An 11,674-nucleotide genomic window follows, 5' to 3' on the forward strand; every position below is an offset into this window, starting at 1 on the left:
TCCTGATTCTTAATATAACTACATTTTCAATTCAATCACAAATGAAGCCGCAAAGCAAGTCAAGTTTCTTTAGGGAGCAATTTTATAAACTACATTTGTCCAGTTTAAAACAGACTAATATTCTAGATGTTGTAAAGAAAATCAGATTAGAATAGTGGGGAAAATGGCATTTGGAATTGATAAAAGGTGTGTTACGACACGGTGGTGAACCCCTCTGTTAATTAAACCAATCACCCAGAAAAACTCACCTCTCCTCAATCTGTTAAAATATGAGTGAAAGAGAGTTCCCAAACTCCACTATTTAGGGAAAATAATATCAATTTATTTTTTAACTCTGAAAGTGAACATTAAATAACAACTAATCATAACTCTAAGCCTCTTAACTGTTTATTATCTGCCTCCAAATCTATAGCAATACACTGTTCCAATAAAACATTTATTAAAATTACATCAGCTTAATTTCAAAACCATATAGCGGCTGTTGTTGTCAGTGTATGTCTTCTTTCAGCTGAAGATCTCCCTGGGTCATTTTCTTTCTTTATACTCTGAAGATGTTTCACGTGAAAAGGTACCTTTGATAGAAAGTGTTTCAATAGCAGTTACTCTGTCGATAGCAGTTACTCTGTCTAACTTTCAAAACTCCCTGCCTTTTTTATATCCCCAACATCAAACTGTTTCATTGGTTCGATGTAGGCAAAAACAATAAATTCAAACTTGATTGGGTTTTAGTATCCTGGGCATAATTTAAACTGATTGGTTAAATTAAAATGGTTATCAGAACAGCAACCAACTCAGGTATCTATTTCACAGCCAAATGTTATATATTTTCAATTTTCCAGTACACTCAGAGACTGCTAGCTAGTCATATGACAGTTATTTGTAATCTTTCAGTGCACACTCTCTTAAAGGTACAGTACACACCTTCAACTTCATAACAGGTAGCACTGATGCTATTTCAACTGCAATAGTCAGGTCACAATTTTCTAATGGTCATAATATTATTGGAGGTAGAGACCATTGTTTAAGGTGGATTCAAATTTCTAAAACAAAACTCAGAGAGAAACTAAAGAGGACAGGCTTGTAAAACTTTGAAAAGAGGATTGTAACAACCATGATTGAGATTTGATACCTTAATGTTAAGAAATCTCCTTTAAAGCATAATGGAATGCTGATGGAAAAGGTAGAGGTTCTGCTCTGCTTCTATTTCTGGCAGTCTAAAAGCCTTTCTAAAAAAGGGATGTGTCATTAACAGACAAATGGCTAACTCCTTAGTATTCCAAGCACAGGTACATATTTTTGGCTCCTTAAGAATTAAACATACTCTCTTCCCTCAGCTCAGGTGAAGTTCTTCATAACTCATGGAAATATCCAACTTGAAAACCATTCTCTATTATCAGATACTAAATACATAAACAACTTGTTTTAAAGGTTGACAACATGTTCCGAGAAGTTCCTAAAAGGCCCTATTTGCAATGTAAATATCAGAGTTGAGTCATCTGTGCTGAATTTTTGATGCATTATCATTTACATCCAAACTTTTAAAATGTATTTTGACTCTGGCTTCTTATTCCCGCAGGCTGTACATTTATAGGTGACAGGGCATTTGGTTTAACCAGGTTATGGAGTTTTTATACTCCACTTCACTTCATCTAATCCCATTAGAATGGCCTTCTAATGGTTCAGCTGTTTCTTTGTACAAGCAATGCCTATAATCTTATCACTTCCTAAGTAAGTGAGTTTCTCCTCAATTCGTAACTAGATTTGTCAATAACTACCTACATTCATGATCTGTAGTTCTGGACATCTAAAACTCCAATTTAACAGAGACTTTAAACAGACTTTGGTGTGGCCCACATGGCAATCAGCAGTCAGCCAGTTACACTACAGGATGTGCACCAAGACATGCAGAGATAAAAAATATAAGCAGCAACTTAAGTGGCCACATCAGCATTTTGCACCAGCTGACTGGAGGCGTTTTCATGTTAGATCATCTGTTAAGTTTTTGTGAAGCCCCTTACTTCATGGAAAAGGTACTATGTAAATGAAAATTGTTAACATTGGCAAAGGCTGTGGAAATAATAAGATTGAAAGCTCTGGGTGCATTCTGAAATTTGGCCAGCTGTCTTGATCAATCACCCCACCCTGAATGGGCAGCAACAGTCTTCTGTTTTCATAGTCTGTTTATAAAAATGGCTCTCTGTGGAGCACGTGGAGCAGGAATCATTATTTGTTTTCCTCCTCATATCCCAGAGAGAGAGGACAAAGGACAACTGTGAAAGTGTATTGGCTCTGTGATCTAAAAAATTGTTTGTGCTGGTCTGCATTCTGACAGTCTATATTCAACATTTCCTTTTACAAACCCACCTTTTTTTAGTGATCTATTTAAGGACTGTCAGATAAACTGTATTTAGAACTAAAAGGCCTGGATAGAATGGACATGGAGAAGATGTTTCCAGTAGCAGATGAAACTAGGACCCAAGAGGACAGCCTCAGAGCGAAGGGTCGACTTGTTAGAACTGAGATGAGAAAGAATTTCTTGATCCAAAGAATGGTGAATCTGTGGAACTCATAGCCACAGAAGGCCAAGTCACTGAGAGTTCTAAGGCAGAGATAGATTGGTTCTTGATTATAAGGAGATAAAGGTTTTTAGGGAAAAGGCAGGAAAATGAGGTTGAATTATATGGTTGAATGGCAGAGCAGACTCAATGGGCTGAATAGGCTAATTCTGCACCTGCATCTTATAGTCTTATGTCTACTGCATTCATTTGTGACTGTCACAATATGGGTTAATTTAATAATCACCTACATCTGAATTTATCAGCAAAGCCACCATAAAGGTGTAACTGTCCTTTTATACTACAGCAGCCCACATTCGAATTCCAGAATGTGTATGTGTACAATATATTTTGTAGAAAGGTGACAATGTCTCATAAATCAACATGTGAAAGCACACACATGTATGCATGCACACACAACACACACACAAACAGATACACACACACACCACACACTCAGAGACAGACACTGATAGATGCTCTCTCAAAAACGCATACATTTTGATACACTCTCTCTATCATACAATTATTTATGGTGCAGAAGCAGGCCAACGTACCTCTAATCTCCTGCTGTTTCCCCAAATCCCTCCACACCAACACTATCCAAACAAAAATCTAATACTCTCTTGAATGCCTCGGTTGAACCTGTCTCCACCACGTTTCCAGGCAATGCATTCCATAGCCTAAAAACCTGCTGAGTGAAAAAAATAGTTTTCTCAAATTACTTTTGCTTTGCTTGCACATCACTTTAATGCATATCAAGATCTAAGACAAACAGAGATATTTCCACTGTGCTCGGAGATAGTGAGTGGTTGTAAATTATTTTCTGGCTTTACTCTCCATTTGGCAGAATGATCAGATTTTTGAGCTGAATGACACGTTAGTGATTTTGGAATCTTGCCTTGGGCATGAAGTTCTTGCCTGTTTATGTTTAAACCCTGATTAATGAAGCTGCTGGGATGTTGAATTCCTCCACCTTTTAAAAAAACAACATTCTTGCTGTTTGAATCCACAGTTGGTAAAAGTAATAAACTCAGGGCAGACACTCACTGACCTTCACATCTGGAGACAGAAGAGCTCCAGCTTTAGCACCTAATGCTGCTCTAACAGGCACAGTGTCAGGAATGTGAAAACAAACAGTGATGCCATCTGGAGCAGGAGAATCATTTTGCTGCATTTAAGTTGGAATCATAACATTGACTGTGCAGTGAAGTATGTTTGACAACCTGAACGTAACCTGAATTGAGCTATTTCTGGCTCATTTATGAATGCTGTTATTTCTACCCCTAACATTCATTTTGATGATTTGGATTTGAGTTGTCTTCTACTTAGAAAGTGCTGCTTTACTTTTGAATTCCTCTCAGAATATTTATTCAATATTTCATTGTGATGGTGGGGTTGTGTGACTTCTGTCTGTACAAGATATCGCATGGCTTAGAAGGGATGGATGCTGGGAAGTTGTTTCCGTCATGCGGGGATACTAGGACACGTAGGCACAGCCTAAGAATTAGGTGTGGGGGGGGGGTCAATTTAGAATGGAAATGACGAGACATTTCTTCAGCCAGAGGGTAGTGGGCCTGTGGAATTCATTGCCATGGAGTGCAGTAGAGGCCAGGACGTTAAATGCCTGCAAGGCAGAGATTGATAAATTCTTGATCTCGCAAGGAACTAAGGGCTATGGGGAGAGTGCAGGTAAGTGAAGTTGAAATGCCCATCAGCCATGATTAAATGGCAGAGTGGACTCGATGGGCCGAATGGCCTTACTTCCACTTATGGTCTAATCAGCAACAAGGACAAAGGTTACTTTAGTGGGCCTCTTGGAAAATGGAATTATAATTTTGGTCAGCATATCTCTGATATCTTTGTGTATATCTGTTTGTATACATTCACTAGTTACTGAGTGACTGACCGGTTGTTATTTCTCCTGGCAGTCCTTGTTAGATCCATGGTATGCACAATTTTGGTGCTTGCAATGCCGTACAAGTGAGTTAGAAAGAAAGTTTGTATTTCTACAGGGAGTTTTATGACCTCAGAACTTCCTGACACATTTTGCAGTGCAGCTTCTATAGGATACGTGGGCAGCCAGTTTACACGCAGCAAGATCAGAGAAACAGCAAAACCCTGTTTTAATCCATTGCATGCTTATCACATAAACAGTGAGGTACAGAGTTTGTGTGAGCTCATATTCCCACTAGGCTTCACATCTGGACTTACCTCTTCATTTTCCACATTAAACGTTACTGGGTACATCATTCATGTGCTTTGCTATCATTTTATTTACTTCATATAAGTCAATGCAGGCTTTCAGAGTCAGTTTTGTTTCTTGTATAAATTGCTTATTTATGTCCTTTGTTATCCGTATCAGTAATTATTCTGTTTCTGATTAGACTGCCCTTCTGGAATGAGTTATTAACATGTTCCAGCTGCAGTATGAAGATTCACTACTTTTAGAGTCATAGAAAATATATTGAACAGAAGGAAGTAATTCAGCACATTGCATGTATTCCAGCTGAGAAATAATCTAATCCTACCTACTCCAGGACTTGGTCTTACTCATGCAGTGCTAACAGGACAAGTGACAAGACCCTTACATTCAACGAGTTACATTTTGCAAATTAGAAATTTCTCAAGTGGATCAACTCTTGTCCAAAACAAAGTTGAAGGTAAAGTATGTTCACAAAGTTCTAGCATGAACATTTTTCATTTGGAAGATTCAAACATAACTTGTGTTATTAAACTTTTGTCAACAACAGAATTAGACGTTCTTTTCAAAAATTGAGAGAGCATGTCAATGATTACTCAAACTGTAAACTTTACTGTGGCACTTATATTCTCCAGGTTTGTGCCTGAAGGTGATTAAATTGTATTGGCTCCGAAATGCTTCAAGCATAGCCAACATTAAAGATGCATCAAAATATATTTAACATTTTCTTCACCATAAAAGGATGATCAAATTTTTATTCCCCTCTAAAATGCAGATTTTTATGATTATTGACCCTTGATTAACTGTCATAATAACAGTCAGGCTAATACTGTTCACCATGATTATAGTGCATTTATGTCACATTTCAGGGAATTAACAGAGGTTAAACTCAAAAATCCAAAAATTACTGTCAGAGATGCTGCGCCAGTACCTTCATAACAGCAACATCTCACTGTCCTGCATCTCATTTAACTGCTTTAAATGTTGTGCAGTCGCTTACTTGTGAGGTAGATACAAACTGAATTCACCACAGAAAGCTAAGCCTCATCCATTTCAGTCCATATATCTATTTAATGATGTTTTAAGTGTTAATTACTCAGATTCTTATAACCTTCCATCCATTCTGAAAAGAGGACAGCAAGTCACAGAGAAATCCTACACTTCCTACACTGTAATAATTGCTTCCCTTTAAAAGCGTTATGGAATACTCTGAAGTAGGGAGTAGTGCTGAATAAATATAAATTTTCCCTTGGAATACAAAACAAAAGGTAATGAACATAAAATACAAAATGAACTTCAAAAGGTGAAATTTTAATAAGAACCTTTAAACGTGAATGTGAAAGACTGCAGCAAAGACTATTACCAAAAGACAATTCTGATTATCTCGTGACTTTAGAATCAAAGAAAACTGTGTTATTCAACAGACCGCTTAGACAGTTGATTGTTGATTATTTTAAGGATCATAAATATAATGAATGATTCATTCATTAGCCAGATTAACATGTACATAATGTACTATTGCCCGTCCTGTGTGATGTTATAAAAGACAGGTTCTTGTCATCTGTTTACACTGGGTGCTGTGGTATCAGTACTGAATGAGTCAGAAGTTTATTTTAAGAAAGCAAGTATGCTAATACCATCATATCCAGGTGAAATGATGAATTTATTCATTAGATTAGCTAGTTGCTATTACGTAGCAATCATTAAACAATTCTGAGACATAGTCATGAAACGTTGCACACAAAATATCTTTATCAGTGCAGCACCAAGTCAAACAGGATAAGTGTCCGTAATTTACATTTAGCTCAAAACTAATTTTGTTATGAGTTATTTACTTTGACTCAATAAATGCTAAAAACGACATTGCTTTAAAAGAAATCGAAACCAAGATCTTTCAGATGAAACAGAGCTATGTGTGTTTTTGTTTTACATAGTTAAGGTAATAAGTTCAATTATTAACAGCTTTGAAACTGACAGAATGGATGTGACCTTAACTTTATGAAGAATGTGGACTTGCTAAGATGACAATAGAGAATAGATTTAGGGCATAACCTGTTCCGTTTTCATTAACAAATACAGGCTGTGCAGAATTAACACTCATTGTAATCATAAGGTGCTGCCTAATGACATTTTCTTTATTGTCGGTTTCTAGGGGTTACAAGGAAATTCCATTTTATAGTTACACATCCCCAATGAATTCACAAATAGACATAGAAGGGAAACTTACAAATATTGTACGGTATTTTGATAATGTGACTGATTGGTTAGATAACGGTACTGGAGCGCATGAAATATTTTTCACAAGGCATTCGATAAAAGAGTCTTATTTGTTTGAAAGCCATTATTGCATGTTCAAAGAGATAGCAGCACAGGGAATATTGCTTGATGGACAGAAGCTAGGTGTTTAAATGAATGTTGTAACAAAGGTTACAATTGGTGTACGCTAGGATTCAGTATCTAGAAGATATGAATTAAGCTTTATAAATAAATTTCTGATGATACAGAAGGATTATGTTTGACACATAGGGACAAAAGTGTAAAAGTTCTCAGGACAAAGATGTCAAGTTGATGGATGGGCAAACAGGTGGCAGAGGCAACTTAATGTAGAGATGTTTAAATTCAAACCTTTTGGAGAAGAAACAAAAGAATGTTGCACATAATGGAAAGATGTGGTTGAACAGAGACCTGGAGCTCAATATAAAACGTCCTGGCGTTTCAATAAAGTAATAAAACAAATCATAAAAAAGATAAACAACATTTTGAGTTTTATAACTATGGTCGCAGAGTAAAAAAAATGCATAAATGAAAACAATTGTAGAAAATATTAGTTAGCATTAGTTAAAATACTGAATAGAATGGGTGGTTCATTAGAAAAGAAATGTAAAGGCAGAAAAAAAACATGTATCACAGATTACTTTGAATTTATTGCACAGAAGCTGGCCATTTGGACCAACTGGTCTATTCCAGTGTTTACTTACCACATGAGCCGACATGAAACAGCATGAGAACAGTGCGAAGCAAATTTTAACAAGTGACTTGAAACTCTTGAAGGATTTCCACTTCAGTAGAGAAGATTAACAGCAAACTTGGAGGTCAAATTCTGAAAGGTTGTGCAAAATCCTTCCGATATGTCCTGCTGACAAAAAGGACATGCACAACTCAACCAATTACTACTAATTAAGACATATTTTTAATCATTGGCACTGTAATGGTAATGGAATTATGAATGGTTCTGTGGAGCTGCATCTATTAGACGATTGTTAATGCCATTGATTGTCAAGAAGTGGTGGTTAGATGTTCCTTGCTGGAGATGGTGATTACCTGGTGCTACATTTGGACACCGACTATCTCAGTACCTGAGGAGCCCCAATTGGTGCTAAACACTGTGCAATCATCAGTGAACAATCCCATCTCTGATTCTATGATGGAAAGAAGGTCATTGATGAAGCAGCTGAGGCTGGTTGGACCTAGGAGACCATCTGAGGAACTCCTGCAGAGATGTCCTGGAGCAGAGACGACAGACCCCCAACAGCCATAACCATCTTCTCATGTGCCAGAAATAACTCCAATCAGTGGAGAATTTTTCTGCTGACTCCAGTTTAGCCAGAGCTCCTTAAGGCCATACTTGGACAAATGATGCCTATGAGACAAGGGCAGTCACTCTCTCCTCACCTCTGGAATTCAGCTCTTTTGTTCATGTTTGAACCAGTAATGAGTCAGGAGCTGAGTGGAACTCAAACTGGATGTCACTGAGTAGGTCATTGCTGAGCAGGTGCTGCTTGATAGCACTGTCGATGATACCTTCCATCACTTCACTGATGATCGATAGTAGACTGATGGGTGGTAATTGGCCAGGTTGGATTTCTCTTGCTTTTACGTACAGGACATACCTGGTCAATTTTCAACATTGTAAGGTAAATATCAGTATCAGAGCTCCACTTGAACAGCTAGGCCAAGGAAGGACATGACAGATATCACTTGCATCTGATGCTATATCACTTGCAACATGTGCAAGTTTGGTAGCTTCACCAGGTTGGCACCTCATTTTTAGGTGTGCCTGGTGCTGCTCCTGGTATGCCCACCTGCGTTCTTCACTGAACCACGGTTGATCCCCTGGCTTGATGGCAATGGTAGACTGGGGGGTATACAGTGCCATGAGGTTACAGATTGTATTGAAGTATGATTCTGCTGCTGGTGCTGATGGCCCACAGCGCCTCTCGAATTGAGTTCCTACATCTGTTTGAAATGTATCCCATTTAGCACGGTGATCAGTATTATTTGCATTCTTGAGAGATTTAAGTACTCCATGCAGCAAGACCTGGATAACATTTGGGCTTAGTCAGGGGTGACTAGCAAGTGGTTCAAGTGTCACCCCTCAACTATTTTTATCATGAGAGAGACTAACTACCCACCTTTTGATGTACATTGGCATCACCATCGCTGAATTCCCCACATTAACATTCTGGGGCCCCAGTGGACATAAAGTCAGCCAGATTGACAACATAAATGGAGCAGCTATTGGAGGAGTTCAGAGATTGCATAATGTGAAGTGACTGGCTCACCTCAGGCATCTCCAAACCTCTACCATCTATTAAGGTCAGGTCTGGGGGAGGTGCCATAATATCCACTTGCTTGGCTAGGGGATGCTACAATAATGCTCAAGTAGATTGATAACATCAAGGAAAAATAATCCACTTGAGCAGCATAAAAGCAAAATACTAAGGATGCTGGAAAACTGGTATGAAGAAGCCTCATATTGGACTTGTTCGCAATAAATCCATCAAATACCTGTAAATCATATATTTGGAAAATTTGCCTCACAAGACATACATAAATATGAGTCAAGATTAGCGTGGTGATGGAAAAGCACAGCAGGTCAGGCAGTATCCGAGGAGCAGAAAATTCGATATTTCCTGATGATGATGATGATGATGATGAATAGCTTTTGCCCGTAAAGTCGATTTTCCTGCTCCTTGGATGCTGCCTGACCTGCTGTGCTTTTCCAGCACCACTCTAATCTTGACTCTGATCTCCAGCATCTGCAGTACTCACTTTCGCCTATATAGAAATATGAGGCATCACTGTTACCTAATTTGGAAACACTTAGATTGCATTCTGTCATACAATGTACTTTCTGCATATTTCAGACATAACCTGTGAACAATGAAAACTATAACTAGCATCTTCCTGTAATTAATTCCCATTACACATTTAATGAGCACGTTTTACTGAATAAATTTTGCATTTAACTTAATTTGCTAAAATTGGCTTCCACTTCCTTTATTTGATTTCCTTTTTTGTTCACTGTTTTCCAACACATGCTCTGTGTTTTGGGGTCGACTGCCTTTCAAAAGTTTCCATTTCTTACTCAGAAAAGTCCCACCTTGATATGGAATGCTTGCCACACCCTCTCAAACACCATGGCATAGAGCAAAAGTCAAAGTTCAGTTCAGAGGCTAATAGTCTGATGGAAGGTGTTTGCATAAAATAATATTGCACAAATTTTGTTCTTGATTATTTGACTGAATTTTAAGATTTGTCTTGTGACTCCACTTATTTGTTGGAGTATGTTTTGGGATTTTGGACCAGAGCATATTCTTCTCATTCTTCAATGTTAACTTGAAATTCAGCATTTCAGTGTGGAGGAGCCAAATGTATGGTTTAGTTTGTGTTTCAGTCTTCTGACGACCTGCTCAAACCTTCCTGTGTTATTCACTTATTCCAAAATGAGTTTCCAATTCCAAGAGCAAAGGCAATAGAATTCTTATGGCTATTTTGTACCCAAAAGGCGACCAAAAGAATATGCAAAGCAGATCTCATTTGAGGAGATGTCATTTTATCCACACTCTCCATCACAATGACATTCACGCTACTCCTTGTGATGCTGAGAAAACAACAGTTCTGTTCCAATGTGGATAGAATATAATTGCATAAAGCACAGTGCCACTTGATGAATGTGATAATAAGAATTTCAGTCCCAGGTAAGTAGAATGAGGGCTGCACAAATGGATTTGCCTTTGTAAATTTGTTTTTGAACAGGCACCTCTCAGAGTGGCTGTGCTAGGGGATCAAAAGTGCAGCAGGCCACTAAGAAGCAGAGATACTTGACAGAATCAGGATTGTAGGAGAAAGTGAGGACTGCAGATGCTGGAGATCAGAGCTTAAAAATGTGTTGCTGGAAAAGTGCAGCAGGTCAGGCAGCATCAAAGGAGCAGGAGAATCGACGTTTCAGGCATAAGCCCTTCTTCAGGAAGGGCTTAGAATCAGGATTGTTTTGGTTAAAGAAATGTATTTCCAACTTATTCTGACTGTCTTTTCACCTCCTGCTTCAAATATATATAACATGGGATGCCTGTGAGTACTGTGTTTGTATAATTTAACTGTACGGGGCAACGTCTGGCAGATTGGCTTAGAGTTTTCCTTCAAGTGTTTGTCACTAAACCAAAGCAAAAGTATCTGCACAATAATGGGTCTAGAGGAATAATTTACACAGTGCAGTACAGTGAGAACCAGAGCTAGTTAATGTGACTTCCAAATGCTAATTCCTCAGCAATGCAGCATCGATACAGTTACTTACCAGTCTGAAGTCCAGGAATCCAACTGGGCAGAGCTTCTCAAAAAGAAATCCTTAACTTCTGAATGCCAGTGCAGTTTTAAAAAAATCTGAATCAATTGTCTTGATTTATTGCAAGACTGCTATAAACCACAAAGCATGTTGTTACAAATGATTTCTCGCAATCAATACGTGGCAAAACAATACGCAGTTCTCATCCCTTCTCAGTGATATACCTAGGCTTAGCTTGTGTTCAGACATTTTATATTATGTATGATGAGTTAGTTTGACAAAAACCCAGAATTCAGAACCAAATGATTTTTGAAATAATTGATTATTTCTCAAAAAACACAGAAAATATGC

General features: G+C 38.0%; 1 long non-coding RNA gene across 3 annotated transcripts; it reads right to left on the bottom strand.

Annotated features, from left to right (window-relative positions):
* Nucleotides 1–384: 384 nt before the first annotated feature.
* On the bottom strand, nucleotides 385–11,426 carry LOC122564658 (uncharacterized). 3 transcript variants are annotated; one of them, XR_015760725.1, is made up of 4 exons: nucleotides 11,336–11,426; nucleotides 7,737–7,891; nucleotides 3,113–3,249; nucleotides 385–572 (listed from the first exon to the last, which is right to left on the bottom strand). It is a non-coding gene; the product is annotated as an uncharacterized LOC122564658 (long non-coding RNA). The 3 variants fall into 3 exon arrangements; XR_015760726.1 differs by having other exon boundaries at nucleotides 3,113–3,246; nucleotides 7,737–7,894; nucleotides 11,336–11,380; XR_015760724.1 differs by having other exon boundaries at nucleotides 7,737–7,894; nucleotides 11,336–11,380.
* Nucleotides 11,427–11,674: the final 248 nt, after the last annotated feature.

The sequence above is a fragment of the Chiloscyllium plagiosum genome, unplaced genomic scaffold (assembly GCF_037043375.1).
Source record: "Chiloscyllium plagiosum isolate Xiang-an unplaced genomic scaffold, Cpla_swu_hap1 HiC_scaffold_21, whole genome shotgun sequence".
Lineage (NCBI taxonomy): Eukaryota > Metazoa > Chordata > Chondrichthyes > Orectolobiformes > Hemiscylliidae > Chiloscyllium > Chiloscyllium plagiosum.